Source organism: Sturnira hondurensis, unplaced genomic scaffold (assembly GCF_014824575.4).
Source record: "Sturnira hondurensis isolate 20B ecotype Veracruz unplaced genomic scaffold, ASM1482457v3 Scaffold0019144, whole genome shotgun sequence".
Lineage (NCBI taxonomy): Eukaryota > Metazoa > Chordata > Mammalia > Chiroptera > Phyllostomidae > Sturnira > Sturnira hondurensis.
The window spans coordinates 1,698,277-1,715,134 of NW_028091775.1; positions in this window are offsets into that span (position 1 = coordinate 1,698,277).

A 16,858-nucleotide genomic window follows, 5' to 3' on the forward strand; every position below is an offset into this window, starting at 1 on the left:
CGTTGCATAACCTACTATTGTCCAATCTCATTGACCTGAGGGCACTTTTATCCCCCTTGCAGTACATGTAACATTTATTTATCAGCATTCTTTTACTTTGGGATATACAATGCTGAGTAAGATTTATCACTTGACTAAAATAAAGACTCTGTGGGAGATCCTTTAATTCAAGAAAACTCATAATCATTTTTGCTCTAAGCTAACCACATTTACAAGCACTACATATATTAAACTTGTTTTGTAAAAAAATATCAAGTTTGTGTATCAATCAGAACTTAGTCTGTAGTTAATTTGTTTTGTAGCTGTACTGTCCCCTCTAGTTTTGATGGTTCAGAAAATTTGTAATTAGTTACACATATTTGTGTGATCTTGCAGGAAGAGGTGATTGATTGGCAGGTACTTATAATTTCATATCTTTAATAATTTTCACAATCTTAAATATTATTTAGTATGTTTATCTTGATTTATATTTATAAAAGAAGGAATGAAAGAAAGAAGATGAAAAGAGTGTCAATATTGTCCTGGCTGGTGTAGCTCAGTGGATTGAGTGTGGGCCTGCGAACCACACAATCATGGATCGATTCCCAGTCAGGGCACATGCCTGGGTTGCAGGCCAGTTCCTGGTTCCTGGTTCCAGCAGGGAACGGATGAGAGGCAATCATACATTGATATCTCTCTCTCTCTCTCTCTCTCTCTCTCTCTCTCTCTCTCCTTCCCTTCCCCTCTAAGATAAATAAATAAAATCTTTAAAAATAAATAAATAAAAATAAAAAATGTTAAAAAAAGAGTGTCAATATTTAAGAAATTGTGAAGTGTATTGGTTGAACCCTACTTTTATACTCTCTGCTATGAGGAAGTTAGAATATTAGCAAGATTAAAAGTTCTTGCATATTCTCAGGGTCATTGAATCACATAAGTTTATAAAATGAAAATATTTGTTATTTCTAAAAGAAAATCTTCCTAAAAGTAAGCATGTCTATTTCTATACACTGATAAAAGAAAGCATGTTGCTATTGAGGAGTGTCATTGTGATCTCAATTTAAATTCATATGACAAGAAGCATGTTATTTTATGCAATAAAGCACTAAAGTCCATGATAACCCCAACAAAATAGTAAAATTTACAGCATAATCAAAGCTGATGTTTGACAAGGGAGACCTTTTCCTCATAATAAATGAGTTGACTCTCTCAGTTTTAGACAAATGCCTTACTGGAACACTAATTTGCATATTTTAATTTGGTGAAAAACCACATGTACTTTGTTTTTTTTAAATTTAAGTGGCAGATTTTCCAGAGGTGCTGACCTGCTCAAGTTTAAATTAAAATATAAAAAAACATGATTTAGCCCTGACTGGTATGGTTCAGTAGACTGAGCAGCTGACTGCAAAGCAAAGGGTCACTGGTTCAACTCCCAGTCAGGGCACATGTCTGGGTTGTGGGCCAGGTCCCCCGAAAGGGGGGCATCTGAGAGGCAACTGCACATTGATGTTTCTCTCCCTCCCTTTCCCTCTCTAAATAAGTAAAATCTTTAAAGAAATAAATAAAAATAGTATTTGTAGTCATCAGCTTTCATATATGCTTGAACATACATCTGTTGTATTCTTGAAATTTATTGAATTTGAGGGTGGTGATTTTCTTTTAGTTTTCTTCCCCCAACCTATAAAATATACTATAGATATATCAGCAAAGCCATAGATTATTACCATTATTTTTTATTGCTTTTTCTTGTTTTTCTTATGGCCTGAACTTAAATTCATAAAAGGGCATTAAGATCATTGTAAAACCGACAAAAAAGAAATATTGTATGTCAAGTGAAATGACTTAGTAATTTTTGAAGACTTAACAATCTAAAAGTGCTTTTATTAAACAATACTGCCATAGAAAATTTCAACAATGAATTAATTTATTAACATTATCATCTTATTTCTTATTCTAGAAATTTTACTTAAAAGTATAAATATTTTTATACTCTTTTATAGACATTTCAATCGTTTTTGTTACTTATATCCCATTGTTCTTTAGCCCAGTTACTTGGCATTTTGAATAATATAAAAGTTTATAAATGGAAAAATTAAAGCAATATTTCTTGAAATCAGTTCACAAAATATAAATTATTATGAAAACAAAATGAATTTAGTCCCCCCCCCCAGAATGTTAACTTCATGACACTTACCATGATATTTTACACTGCATTTTATTTTAGCCTTGTAACTACTTGTATAGTAATGTGCCTGGGGTTTGTCATGGTGTGGGAGTCAACTCTGATTTAAGGATTGTGTATGCTCCAAATGTCTTCTTCTTTTCAGTGTCAGTAATGCTCATTTTCATATATGTTTGCTTCCAATCAAGTTTGCAAATGCTCTTTTTAGTTAGGTAAAATCAAATGGAGAGGTGTCATGAGAAAATGTTTTGCAATGCAGTCTTTCCTAGTAAGCTGCCCCCAACGTCCCTTAGGTCATCTGACCCAGGCCTCAGGAACCAAAAGCTCTGGCCACTTAAATGGCCACCAGCCCTATAGGCAACACCAGCACCAAGGAAAAACAATGAGTCAACACAGGGGACTATTCACTCAGCTTTTATTTATGCAGGTTCAGTCCAAATCTCTAATAATCCAATGGCAGTAATAATCACTCAGAAACCATCAGCAATGATGCCACAGAAGAGAATTGGGGATAACAAAGTCAAATCCCAAGAGTCCACATCAGAGCCCGGGTCTGGAAGTCAGCCAGTCAGCCTCTGGAAAGGCAGGGTCTGCAGTGCTTTGGAATCCGCTAGGGCCGAGTTGAACAGGGCAGCATGGCGTCCCCCTGTCCCTTTTGGCTATCTTAGCAGTCCACCTGAATGCTCCTTTCAGTTGCTAAGTTATGTCATTTTTGAACAGTCTCTCGTGCCCATGATGTTTACATCATCTTTCACAGGCACGTGTTGTTTCTATCACTCTACAGCCCCCGCTCCAAGAGGGCGGTGTTGCCCTTTCATGTACGTGCACCTTGTGTACCACACTGTACTGTGCAAGCTGGGGGCCCGAGGGGCTGCACCATCCACACGACTAATTGTTCCGCTGTGCATGGTCTAAGCATGGCTGCGATCTTGCTCTCTAGAAGAGAGAGAGATTTGGTGACTTTTAGTGAGTGAGAGATTTGGCATTCAATGATAGAAAATATCTCAATGCAGCATTCCATCAAACTAACAATTTTCAACTGGTACAAGAATGTTTAAATGTACAATACCTCACTATTTAGTCAGGGGCACTCATCTCTTTTCCCTTAGATTGTCACAGTAAAAAAACCTGACAATAGGCGGCACAACAATAGCTGTCAAGTGTGAATGGACCAAAATTCCACCTGTTTTTGTCAGATTGGTAAAAAATATGGTATACTTTTTGGCGTTCCGCAGAATTTTTGTACTTTAGGTGTGCCATGAGATTAAAAAAAATTGAAAATTGCTGCATCAGACCATTGGTTTACCCAGTCTCGAAATTATTTCACTGACCAGAATAGCAACTACTAACTAACCAACCCCTGCTAAAACTAGGCCAGGAATGTAGAGCCTGGTTAGAAAAAAGACTAATCTCTGGATTCACACAATGGAGCGATGAATAGTCAGGAGCAAAAACAGGATTACGAGTCAGACAGAAAGTGAAATAATACAATATCAACAGAAAGGAGTTAGCCAACAGGCAACTCTAGGCATGAAACCAAAGGAAATACTTCCCACAGGAATAAGAACTACTCAACTTAAACCCACTGTGTAGGTTGTGTTGCTTAAAATGCATTAACATCAGTACTGGGGCCGTTAAACTTACTTGGCATTTTTAGCTTTCCAAGTTTTATTTAGAACATTAAAACCATGACTTGTACGGCACAGTGGGTCCGGCGCCATTCTGCAAACTGAAAGGTCTCTGGTTCAATTCCTGGCCAGGGCATATGCCTGGGTTGTGGCCCTGGTTCCTGGTTGGTGACAACCAGTTAATGTTTCTCTCACACATAGATGCTTCCCTTTTTCTCCTTCCCTTCCTATCTCTCTAAAAATAAGTAAATACAATCTTTAAAAAAAGTCAAAATCTGGTTGTACACCAGCCCTTTGAAAATTATTATCCATTTGATTGTTTCAACCAGTATTTTTATGAAATAATGTTTCATGTAAAACAATATTATCCATCCTTGGCTGGTATAGCTCAGTGGATTGAGTGCAGGCCTGTGAACCAAAGGATCACAGTTCAATTCCCAGTCAGGGCACATGCCTGGGTTGCAGGCCAGTTCCCAGTGAGGGACACATGAGAGGCAACCATACATCGATGTTTCTCTCCCTCTATCCTTCCCTTCCTTCCCCTCTAAAGATAAATAAATAAAATCTTTAAAAAAACCTATTATCCAAATTGGTAGGAAAGGCAAACATAATTAGAACAGGAAAAAGACAAAAATTAAAATAAATATATACAACAATGCCTAATTGCACAGGTAATTAAATGTAAAAGCTGAAGCAATAAACATATTTAAAATATATTAAAATAGAAAGAGAAATTAGTTAATAGGCAGTATTTTGTACTGGTAAAAGTTAAGGAAAATGGTCAGATACCTGTACTGTTAAGAAGGTGACATATGTTTCAAAACAGTTTTTCAAAAATATTTATCTTTCAACTTAGTATATTTACTTTTAGGAATTCTAAAAAAATGAACAGATGTATAAACATACATGTGTACAGATGTTCATTGCAAACTGCTACTCAGATTTTTTAAAGATTGCACATATATAAATATACATCTATATGATAAAAAAGATGAAACATTAAAAATGCTAACACATAAAGTGGGGAAAAGTTCATATATGCTGCTAATTTTTATAAAAATGTGTGTATTCACAGAAAAGTATAAAATAATACTAATGTCTTTCTAAGATAATTTCAACCATTTTTGATATAATGAGAATGGTTTGCACGATATCGATGTAAGCCGGCAGCCAAGGAGAGTGGACCGGAATGGGCATGTGTGAACAACGACAGCTTCACTGTACCAGTCACTGGGGGTGGTAGACACCATTGAGTGAGCATGCAAACTGTGTAAATGTCACATTCAAAATATCTGAGTAGGGCAACAAATACGCATCAAATTTTGCATTAAGCTTGAACATTCCTTCATAGAAAGTATTCGATGATTCAGAAGACTGCAGCTATGGGCAACTGGTGATTGACAGCCTCATCACAGCAACATACCTGCTCATTATATATGTGTGTGTGTATATATATATGAGACATGTGAGCATGTATATATATGAGACATATACATTATGTCTCATACAGAGTTTTGGGTCCAAACATCAAATCACCCAGATGACTCAGCCTCTCTACAGCCCAGATTTGGCACCCTGTGACTTCTGGCTTTTCCCCAAACTAAAATCACCTTTGAAATCAGGCATTCAGATGGTTGATGAGGTTCAGGAACATATGACAGGACAGCTGATAGAAACAGGGAGAACTGTGTGAGGTCCCAAGGTGCCTACTTTGAAGGGGACTGAGGTGTCATTGTTTCTTGTCCTTTGTCCTATGTACAATGTTTCTTGTGTCTTCTTCAATAAATATCTCTTTTTCACAGTACATGGCTGGATACTTTCTGGGCAGACCTTGTCTACTTTCCTTGGCATTATTCTTATTCTGTATAAGGAACTATTCTAAGTACTTTACACCTGATAACTCATTTAGTCAACTTTCTGAAAAAGATACTATCATCATTTGCATTTAAAGATTCAGAAGCTGAGGTGAAAACTCACTAAGTCACCTGCCAAGACGTCAAGAAAAGAGTAAGCCACAGAGTCAGGATTGGAATCTAGACAGAAGGGGCAAGTTGTAAGTAACTGAGGAAGAGCAGGCAGCAAAATTCTTCCTGGGTGACCCAGGCACAATGGGACACAGCGGGAATCCAGCTAAAAGGTACCTTCCTGCAACTCTCTTGTTTATCAAATTTTATTCGAATTAGGCTAAGAGGACACCCGAAGCTTTTCTTTCTGAAGCAGGGTTTTCTGTCTGAATTCCTTGGTCAGGAAAAGGCAAAGGTGGAGCTGAGGGTGGGAGTCAAAAGTTCTTTCTGAGCCTTTGTTTCTTAATAAACAGCTTAAAATCAATACAAGTTCCTTCAATAAATATCTTCTGTATTCTCAAAATGTATTATATATGTGCATTAGCTTTCTATTAAGCAAAACATTATGGAGCTAACCACATGTTGTAAGAACAAGCAATTGCACTTATGGGGAAAGAGAGATGTTGAGTCGGGTCTAGTGAACAGGGAAGGCCTTGGACAAACAGCTTAGAACTAGCAAATAATAATGTCCCGAAGGTTTACATTATTGGGTGTTCAAGTCAATTTAGTAAATTTCTTAATTAGTTCATTAAAGTATAAGTGGACTATAAAGACAAGGAAGGCTGACAATATCAAATTTAGAAATTATAAAAGTAATTTTACATTTGGACATGTTTATACCACTAAACTGCTTTGCATTTCATACCACATTTACAACGGTGTCTAAGGTAGTGCCTAATGTTCAATCCGTATGTGGAATATATTAAACAGTAATGCATTTGGAGTGGAGAGGTAATGGCCTATATTGAACAAAATACTACATTGGTTTTTCAGTTGTCATTTTAAATAAATAAACCAGCATTCATGCAGCTATATAAGCATTTAAAAAAACCCTTTCAATTTCATTTTGCAGCTCTCAGCACTTTTGGTAGTTAGTGAGAAAAGCATTAAAAATCTTTCAAATTAAAACTCAACCTAAAATACCATTCATCAGCATGTTATTCATCCAGAGCAGCATCACATGAAATGGGAAAAATACACACTAAGCACACAATTGACAAATATGCCTTTTGGGGTAGAAATATGCTGGTTCATTTATTTTTTGATGAACAAAATATATGTATCAGCATTCAATCAGTTAATATACCCACCCACGCCTCCAGAATACAAAGGGAAACCTGAACTTGATAGTTTGGATTTGCTTTTAATTAGTAGGAAATAATGTAAGAAAATTGTTTACCGGACTGATTTTGATAGAATGCAATGTTAAGATGTGGTCATGCCATGTTGGAATCAGCTTGTTGTACAATAATTTTACTCAAATGGAGGAGTTGCTCTTGTATCTTGTTTCTATATGATAATATTTTGTTTAACTGACTATAAAACTCCAAAGCCATATTTTTTACCTTGACACCAGTGATTACTATATCAAGACAGCTTTACTCTCTGACACCTAGCATTTATATCAATAAATGTGTACATAACTTTTCCAAAGATAAGATTAATACATTATATTACATTAATACAGCTTACACTGATCCATAGATTAGCCCATAGATTAATCTATGGATTAATGTAAATTGGCATAGATTAATACAATTTACATTAATTCATGTATTAATGTAAGTTGGCGTGTTCCCTGTCCATCTCTCCTAAATAAACCAGATTTATCAGTCAACAGAGAAATATAAGCAGTATAACTAACAGAAGACATATTAAATAGCAAATCAATGCAAAGCATATCGCTTTAGAATCTATCCAGGCACTAAACCTTTAAAACCCATTTCCCTTACCCACAAACTTCATTTCCTCTCTGGGCTGCCATCTGAGAAATAATATAGACCAACAGGGCCGTGGGTGGCACAGACTTCCAGGACAAAGGATTTACTACACCTGTGGTTTTATTCCTTTCCAGGCTCACAGTGCAAATCAACAAGGTGTGAGCTCGCTACTTTCCCAGGGCTAGTCTTCACGTGGACCTGGAGACACTCTCCTCCCCCTCTATTAGTTGAAATAGCCTTTATTTCCTCACCTTTTTATATCAATGATTGATATGTTGCCTTCAGTTTAAAAATGCTCAGGTAACGTGATAACCACTGACAGGCTGGCTTGCTTCGAAGCTGTAAAACATACCACAGTGTCACCAGAGGCAGACCCAAACCGGGGTCCCTAAGCATTCTGTGGCCTGCAGATTCTTGACCTAGCCTAGGAAAGAATTCAAGAACAGTGCCAGTGGAAGCAAAGCAAGTTTTATTTAGGTTGAGAGGAAGAGCCTGGGTTCCTGGAGGCAGGGTCAGTGTGTAAGCCTGGGCTCCAGCTGCCACTGCCCCCTGCTCCCCTGGCTGCGAGACTCAGGGAGCACCACTGGGAAAGAAGCACATGTGGGCAAACTCTTGAGTTGTGACCTGTGTTCAGTCAGTTTTTCTGATCTTAAGTTTTCTAAGAATGGATTAATCCTCAGATTAGTGGTGCCAAACTCTGTCTCCACCTTCTGGTTGCGAGGGGGTTTTATTCCTAATATAGTCCCTTCCAGATGCATCGTGACGTTTCTCCCCTTTGGCTTCTCTTCTACTTTGGGTGTCACGTTTCCTTATAATGATAATATAATGAACTTAGGGGTTTTTTTCTGGTCAATTTTTAATTCACCTTGGTTTGATCTGGTTTTGGCCAGTTCTTGCAGGTGAATTCTGCAACTACCATGGGAATTTCCTGCCACACAATGTTTCCCTTTGGTCAACGTGGAGGTAGGGGCACACATTTTTGGCCTGTGATGTTCATGCCTGCTTCCTTGTTCCGCCTGTTGGAGCTTTCCCTAACTTCTTCCTGTCCTGCCTCAACAGAAAAGCTCTATGTGCTAAAGGCCAGAAAGGTGTTGATCTCAATTTCTTCCCCTGGAAGTGCCCGTCTTGTTTCTCTCGCCCCTCCTTGACTTTTCCTTTGTTCTACTGGACACTGCTGACTTCTCATTTGCTGTTTTACCCCCAGTCCTATGCTGTCTGTTCTCTGAGGTTCTCTTTCCCCATGTTCGTTTTACCGTAAGCTCTATCAATATATTCTTATGTCATATCTTATTATATACCATATGATCTTCGAAAAAGTGTAAGATGTCACAGGTTATATATGAGATACATTAATTAATTAAACTATAATAATTACAAATGGAAAAGTTGCACGTGTTATTATGTCTATTGCTCATTAAGCTTTATAGCAATAATTTATAATTCTGTGAAGCATGTTATATGTTACTGGTATGAGTAAAGAAAATGTGTGCTAACTATTGTTAACTGGTTTTTGGTTTTCATTGTAAAATCAGAGGATTTACAAAAAGTGCTTATGATTAGCAGGATTTCATGGTTGTTCGTAGAAGTGGGAGATGCATTAGCAGTTATAACATCATTTTCTGAAACTGGTAAATTATCATAGTTATGGACTGAATGTGTCCCTCTAAAATTTATATTTTGAGCCCTAGCACACAATGTGAATATATTTGGAAACAAGGCCTTGAAGGAGATAATTTTATATGAGGTCATAAAGATGGGTCTTTCATCCAATATAATTGGTGTTCTTATTAGAAGAGGAAGAGGAAACAACATCCAGAACTGTGAGAAAATAGATTTCTGTTTTTTGAGACACCCAGTCTGTGGTCTTTTGTTATAACAGTCTTAGAAGACAATATAATCATTATAGGACATTTCTGCAGTGATGATTGTATGAGAACTAATAAAAAGATATCAGGCTTTAAAACCTCCTGGTAATCATCATCTATGAAATGATTGCACATGACCTAATTAAACTGCATTTGCCACTAAAAAAAGACAACCCCAGAGTTTGCGGTTGGGGGTAGTCAAGGTGGAACTCTTGTTTGGCAAGTGTATGCTGAACTCTGCCCTTAATTACCAACTAACCATATAAGAACTGGGGAGGTGGTGTGTGTGTGTGTGTGTGTGTGTGTGTGTGAGCGCACATGGGGGTAGGCGGATAGGAATGGATGAGAGGTTTAAAAATAAGAAAATATAAATTGTCACTTGACACTTCATCACAGTGAATTTAAATTTTAAGTTTTCTTAAGTGTCTTCTATGTTCTTCTTCTGACATTGGTGCTTTTTCACTCGAGGCAGACAGAGTGACAGAGTGGCTGAAATCTTGGAAGTCCACAAATGCAATGAGTTTAGAACACATTCCACGAGTCCCATCTCACATTAATATGTCAAGCAAACTTTCTATCCAGAAAGAATTCCTCTTATAAAATACAATATTTCCACCTACATACTTGAAATAAAAAAATCTGATGAATCTCTTGTTTTTAACCAAAAGCTGGTAATGTTTTGTAACAAAGAAAATTCATTCACATAATCTTTTGAAAAATAGGTTCCAGTTTAATTGTAAATACTGTTTCTTCGCTGCCTACTAATCGTCTAGATGGATATATCCTGGACCTTGAGAAGTGCTGTCTACATAATATGTGAGTTGAAACATCATAAAGGAGTTCCCAGTGGAAATAGTGTGATAAAAGATTTGACCCACATATGTCACAAAAATGTCCATCTGTGACTTAATTCCTTTATTAAGCTTTTACTTAACATGGACAATGTAACTGACAAACTATATAACAGAAAGGAGAGCAATAAAAAGCTTCGACCATCAACAAACTGATTACACAGGCAGCAAATTCAGGTTAATCTCTGAAAGATTAGCCATAAATATTGATTATTTAAGTGGCTTAATCTATATAAACAATGACAATGATTATAAGTGAGTGTAGAGTGGCATTAGAATTTTTGCAAGGACCTGAAGCTGTATGTCAGAAGCACGTGCACTGGAAGCATCCTTCTGATCATGCCCATGGCCAGAAACCTCAAATGGACACCTCTTTCTTCTTCTGCCTTCACATCTGTCAAAAATGGGTTGTACTTTGGAAAGATCCCTGTATTTATCGTTTCTTTTACCTTCGTACTTGAGTCCAACACTGTCCTCCTCCCCATGCCTCCCCATGGATTACTTGAGTAAGTTCTTTGTCTCCATTAAACTCCAGGCGTTCACCTCACACCTATCCTTCCTGTTTCTAGTCTGTGTTGTCCTGAATTTTTACTAGGGTTTCTCACCTGCACTCAAAGTTAGGAAGATCTCTATGGCCTGCAGCATCTGGTGTAAAATTTTCTCTCTGACAGTCAAAACTTTCCGAGTCTGGTTTTATTTTATCTTTCTATTCCTTTAATTTCCAACTCACTTTCTTCTCCAGGGCAGGTTTCTCATGAGTTTGCACTCGTATCCTAGACCGATGTGCTCTAGTTTTCACATCTGTCCTTGTTCACGCCCTTTTCCTTGACTCAAATAGCATCCAGGCTCCTCTTCATCTGCTTCTTCATCCATTCTTCTAATTTGGGGTCACTTCTATCCCTTAACATCTTGAGTTCTTCTGGTCCATATTGCCCTCCTTTTGCCTACATACTAAAAATTATGGAGTTGAAAATTTAATTTTACCATATGTTTTGTTTCCATTAAATTGGTATGTCATTTATAAGATCTCTGAAAAGAGGGCCTATATCTATCTATCTATCTAAACACACACACACATATATATTGTTGGGGCATCTTTCGTCTTATTTAACAAAACTTTTCTATAAATATCTGACTGATTTGGTTATAACTAGCATACATATGAATAAATGCTACCAAATTCTTACCTGTTACTATATGCTTTGTACATATAATAATGGTGTATATGAGCATGTAGTTACTTGAAGACTTAGATTTACAATATAGTCTTGACACAGTGTTTGTATGCTAGTCATTAATTATAATTGAGCTGATTATTTAAAACCTCATTTGACATAGACTTCTAGTTAAGAAAGCAAATGGACATGACTTTTAATAATCAAATAAACTGCATTTAGGGTGACTACATGTGTCCAAAGTAGAGAAAGAGATACTGAAGATATGTGACTATAAATAAACACAAGCAAAGGGTTTTTTTTTTCTTTTTAAATGAGCTATTTAAATATAAATTTGCTAAGCTCAGGCATAAGAAGGTGAGTTATTCAGATGATATGCTCTCATTAGGGAGAAAAACCACTGAGTAGATCACAATGAATATTAAAGACAGCATTGATAATGTATGCCTCCCTGATGTGAATCTTTAGGAAGGTGATTAAGCACACTAAAAATCCATGTTTATGCATGTTGTTCTTTAATGAACTGCATAAAAATATGTGACAGATTAAAGGTACTTTCAGCACAAGAATTTAAAACCCACTTTGCTATTTTGCCATAGTATATCATCCCCCACCTACGAGTCCCCTGATTTTGATCTTGGCTGGACAAAACTTTAGTAAATCTCTTTTGCATCTGTTTTTTCAAATAAATTTGGGTGTATCATTAAATTTTCTCGAAGAAAAGTTGGGCTTTATTTTTTCTGTATCTTGTGTTTATCTAGTGGTTGGCCTTTTCTCAGAGCATTTTTATATGCATTATTGCACTTAATTCTTATGAAATAATTAAGGAAAGATTATTATATTCATATTATAGGTATGGAAGCTGAGGCTCAGAAAAATTAAATTACTTTTGACCTTATATAGTGGTGCGGATGAGAGTACAACCCTTCAGTTGTGATTTTTGCCTTTGAGTTCTTACAATTTAATTGAATGAATTAATCAGAATAATAAATTAATTAATTAACTTTAATTTAGCAAGATAATAGTACACATATTTCAGTTCTAAACCTAGTGTAGAAGAGGGTTTTTCTTTTCCCAATCTTCCAATTATGAGGTTTTTTTTTTTTCCACAAAATAATCACTATTCTGTTTACGCAGCCAGTGAACGATGATCCTGGAGAAGTGACCAGTCTGATGCCAAGGAGCTTCCAACTTCCAAGAGGTGATCTCATGCCCTGTACCTCGTCAAAGGATTAGGTTTAAAACATAGTCAAGAGTTAGAAGAGAAACAAATCTGAAAGTGTAGACACAGACATAATGTCTCACCCGTCTGCGTCTGACACAGAGCAGTTCTTAGTGATCTGAGAAAAGGGAGTGTGATGATAAAAAAGAAGAGAATGCACTTCAGAAAAATGTATTTCATTTTAATCAGTGTGCTTGGAGGACGGACGGAGCTTTGCTCAGAACAACACTGTGGTTTACAGATGATCCCCAAATTGAAGGCAGGGGCTCTGACTGCTGACAAAGGCTTATGTTCCCTCTATTGTGTATAAGTTGTGAGTCAATGACCTCATTAGTTAGTTAACAGATTTTGAAAACTGAGTTTATTGTCATGATAAAATGAAACTTAGAAGAAAATCCTTCTGACACATTTAATGAGATGCATCGTGATGGTGGTGCTGCTGTGTGGTAATTAGATAGAAAAGGTGAGAGGTGGCAAGTCCCCTGGAAAAGCTTCACATTCTTGAGAATTTCCTGTCATCCCTGAACTTAGGGCCAGATGGAAAGGAGGAGGACAGAGTGTTTTATAAATCTGAACTTCCACAGAGATCAAACATGTTAATTTGTTTAATTATAACCTATTTTTAACTGCATTAAATTTAAAATTTTTCAATAGTATTTCTTGAGCTTCTTTTCTGTCTCTTGCACTGTTTTCCCTTTTTTTCCTTCTGGATAAATAAAGTCAATGAGATGAACTATATACGTGTTATTTATTGGGAGCCTGATCTAGGGCCAGTTTAGTTCTGTGTTCCTTTACAATATTTCCTCACAGTCTCCTGCAGCTGCCTTTGTGACTATTTCAGTTTACTGATGTGGCAAAGAGACACAGAGATCTGAGTTGGGATTTAGTTCCAGAAGTTAGTTAGATGTGTTCATGATACCAAGAACTTAGGAAACTGTCTGGCACATGATAGGCATTAAATAAATAATAGCAACATAATAATAAACACTCAATTAAAATAGCAAATTAAGGTATTGGATTGAGGACTTTTCCTTCCTGCTAACTAGCAGAGGTACATGAACAGACTTTTGGAATCAGAGTGCCTTGATTCTATTTCTGGATAGAATGTAGCTTGAATAAGTTCAAAAACTCAAACTCAGTTTTCTTATGTTAGTCATGAATGTATAATATATATCTTCAAGTGTTTTAAGGCATGATAAAGAATGATATGGACAATGTTGTTGGTATAGACTAAATAGATCTTCAGTAAATACTGGCTATTATATTTATTATATTAGATTCACAATTTTTTTTACTTTTTAAATTTCTAACTTTTTTAGAAAATTAAACATTGTATTGTTTATGCTATTGCAGTTGTCCCATTTTCCCCTTTGCCCCCTCCACCCAGCCCATACCCCATTCCCACAGTCAGTCTGTACATTGCTGTCCATGCCCATGGGTCCTGCATGCATGTTCTTTGTCTAATTCCTTCACCTTCTTTCAACTAGTCCCCACCTCCATCGATGGCTGTCAGTCTGTTGCATGTTTCTGTGCTTCTGATTCTATTTTGCTCATTTATTTTCTCCATTAGATTCCAATAATAAGGGAATCGTATGGTATTTGTCATTCATTTACTGGCTTATTTCACTTAGCATAATAGTCTCCAGTTCCATCCATGTTGTCACAAAAAGTAAAATTCTTTCTATTTTACTGCTGAATAATATTGCATTGTGCAAATGTACTACAACTTTTTTATCCACTCATCTATTGATAGACACTTAGGCTGTTTCCAAATCTTGGCTGTTGTAAATAATGGGGCTGTAAACATAGGGGTGCTTATGTTATTTTGAATTGGTATTCCAGGATTATTTGGATATATGATTACCAGACGTGAAAACATGGGCAGTAAAATTTCAGGTATCTTGTGTAGAAATATTTTTTTGCTGCTATATCTCCTAGGGCAAGGAAAACAAAGGGAAAAATAAACAAATGGGTTACATCAAATAAAAAATCCGCTGCATAGCTAAAAGAACCACCAGCAAAATGAAAAGGGAAGTCACTGTGTGGGAGAACATATTCACCAATGACACATCAGACAAGGGTTTAATCTCCAAAATATGTAAAGAATTTATATGACTCAACACCAGGAAAACAATACAATTTAAAAATGGGCAAAGGACCTGGATAGACACTTCTCTGAGAAGGACATCCAGATGGGAAACAGACACATGAGAACATTCGACATCATTAGCCGTCAGAAAGATGCAAATTAAAACCACAATGAGATATCACCTCACACTGACCTCCATAGTCACCATTAATAAATCAACAAACAACAGGTGCTGGCAAGAGTGTGGAGAAAAGGGAAGCTTCATGCACTGATGGTGGGAATGCAGACTGATGCAGCCACTGTGGAAAACAGTGTGACATTCCCTCCAAAAATTAAAAGTGGAACTGCTTTTTAATCCAGTGATTCCAATTTTGTTAGATTTGATGAAGCCAGACAAACCCCAGGTCAGGGTATGCCCTCTGATCCATTTTCCTCATTTTCTTATTAATGTGCTCCCTCCTATTTCTACTTAAATGTGGACGTTAGGATTGTGTGGTCAATAATGTTCATAAAAAATTCTCTATCCTTCAGGTTATATCATATGAATGAATGAAAGCCTATTCTTTGAAATAGGCATTCCTAAAATTTAGCATATGAGTCTGGGAATATCTATTGGCTCCCTTATTCTACTATTACCGGCGAGGTTTTTTCTTCTGCGGTTCCCCGTTAGTCTGTATATATATTTTTCATCAGCCTCATTTTTGGTTCCATTTCATAGCCCTAAGCTTGTCGGTATTGATCCATGTGTATGTGTGTCTGTACTAACCCTCTCTTTATCACCCACTTTAAATTTATTCTTATATTTTTATGTATCTTTGTAAGTTTCTTAAATCATCTTTTAAGAAAAATGAGGTAGGATATGAAAAAAGGAAATGAAAAATTTTAGAGTTCTGTTCAATAAATGGAACTGTTTTCATTTCCTGCTTTTTCCGCAGTGCTTTAGTTTTGACTCAATATTCATAAATCCAACATTTACCAAAATGCAGGTCATGCAAACAAAATTATGTTGCTTAGACAACACAGTGTAGAAATCTGATTTTAAAAAAGACACAGTATTTAAGTCATTAATTTTATATTTATTTTATTTTTTAAAATTTTTATTTATTTATCTTTAGAGGGGAAGGGAAGGAGAGAGGGAGAGAAATATCAATGTATGGTTGCCTCTCGTGTGTCCCCTTCCTGGAACTGGCCTGCAACCCAGGCATGTGCCCTGACTGGGAATTAAACCAAGATCGTGTGGTTTGCAGGCCCACGCTCAATCCACTGAGCTACACCATCCAGGGCCATATTTAAATCAAAGTAAAATAGCATATTTGGAAAGATACTTATCAACTTTGGTCATCTAATTATATCACCCTATGGCTTGTTTGCCTGATAACTTGTAAAGTTATTTTTGATAATATATTCAAAATAGTGAAGTAACTTTATGATTTCAGATATAAACAAGTAGATAAGTAAGAAGATAGGTAAATGAGAACTCAGGTATACTTGAAAATATAAACATGAATCCGTACCATGTTCTTTCACAAACTTCTTTCCAAGCATGTTGCAATGAGTATAAAATACATTTGAAAACTTTAGGTGATAGGGATTTCTTAATACAAAATGCAGTGTTTTCTAAATCTTTTATCACATGTAGAAATTCAAACTGTGACTGTGGCTTCCTGTGAAACATGGCTCATTCTAATTCTGTTATCATGCCTTTTCCTCCCTCCCTCCCTCCCTCCCTCCCTCCCTCCCTTCCTTCCTTCCTTTTAGAAGTAGGACAATTTACAGTCTGTTTTTTTCTTCAGAAACACTTATCATGATCTTAACTTACCACATAAACCTTATAGTTTAAGGGAATTTTGCCTGAGTGAAAAGCATATAAGTTTTCAGAAAAATTTAAGGTTTTTGCATATGTACATATGTATTTGAGCTAAAGATGTATATACTTATTTAACCTTTTTTGACATAAAATAAGACTTCAGATGAAGAAGAGGCAACTAATTTGTTCAATCAAATCATTTTCTTCCAATGATTACATATTTTCCATGGCACACAAATTGCATGCATATGAATGAATGCACATGATTCAGTCTGT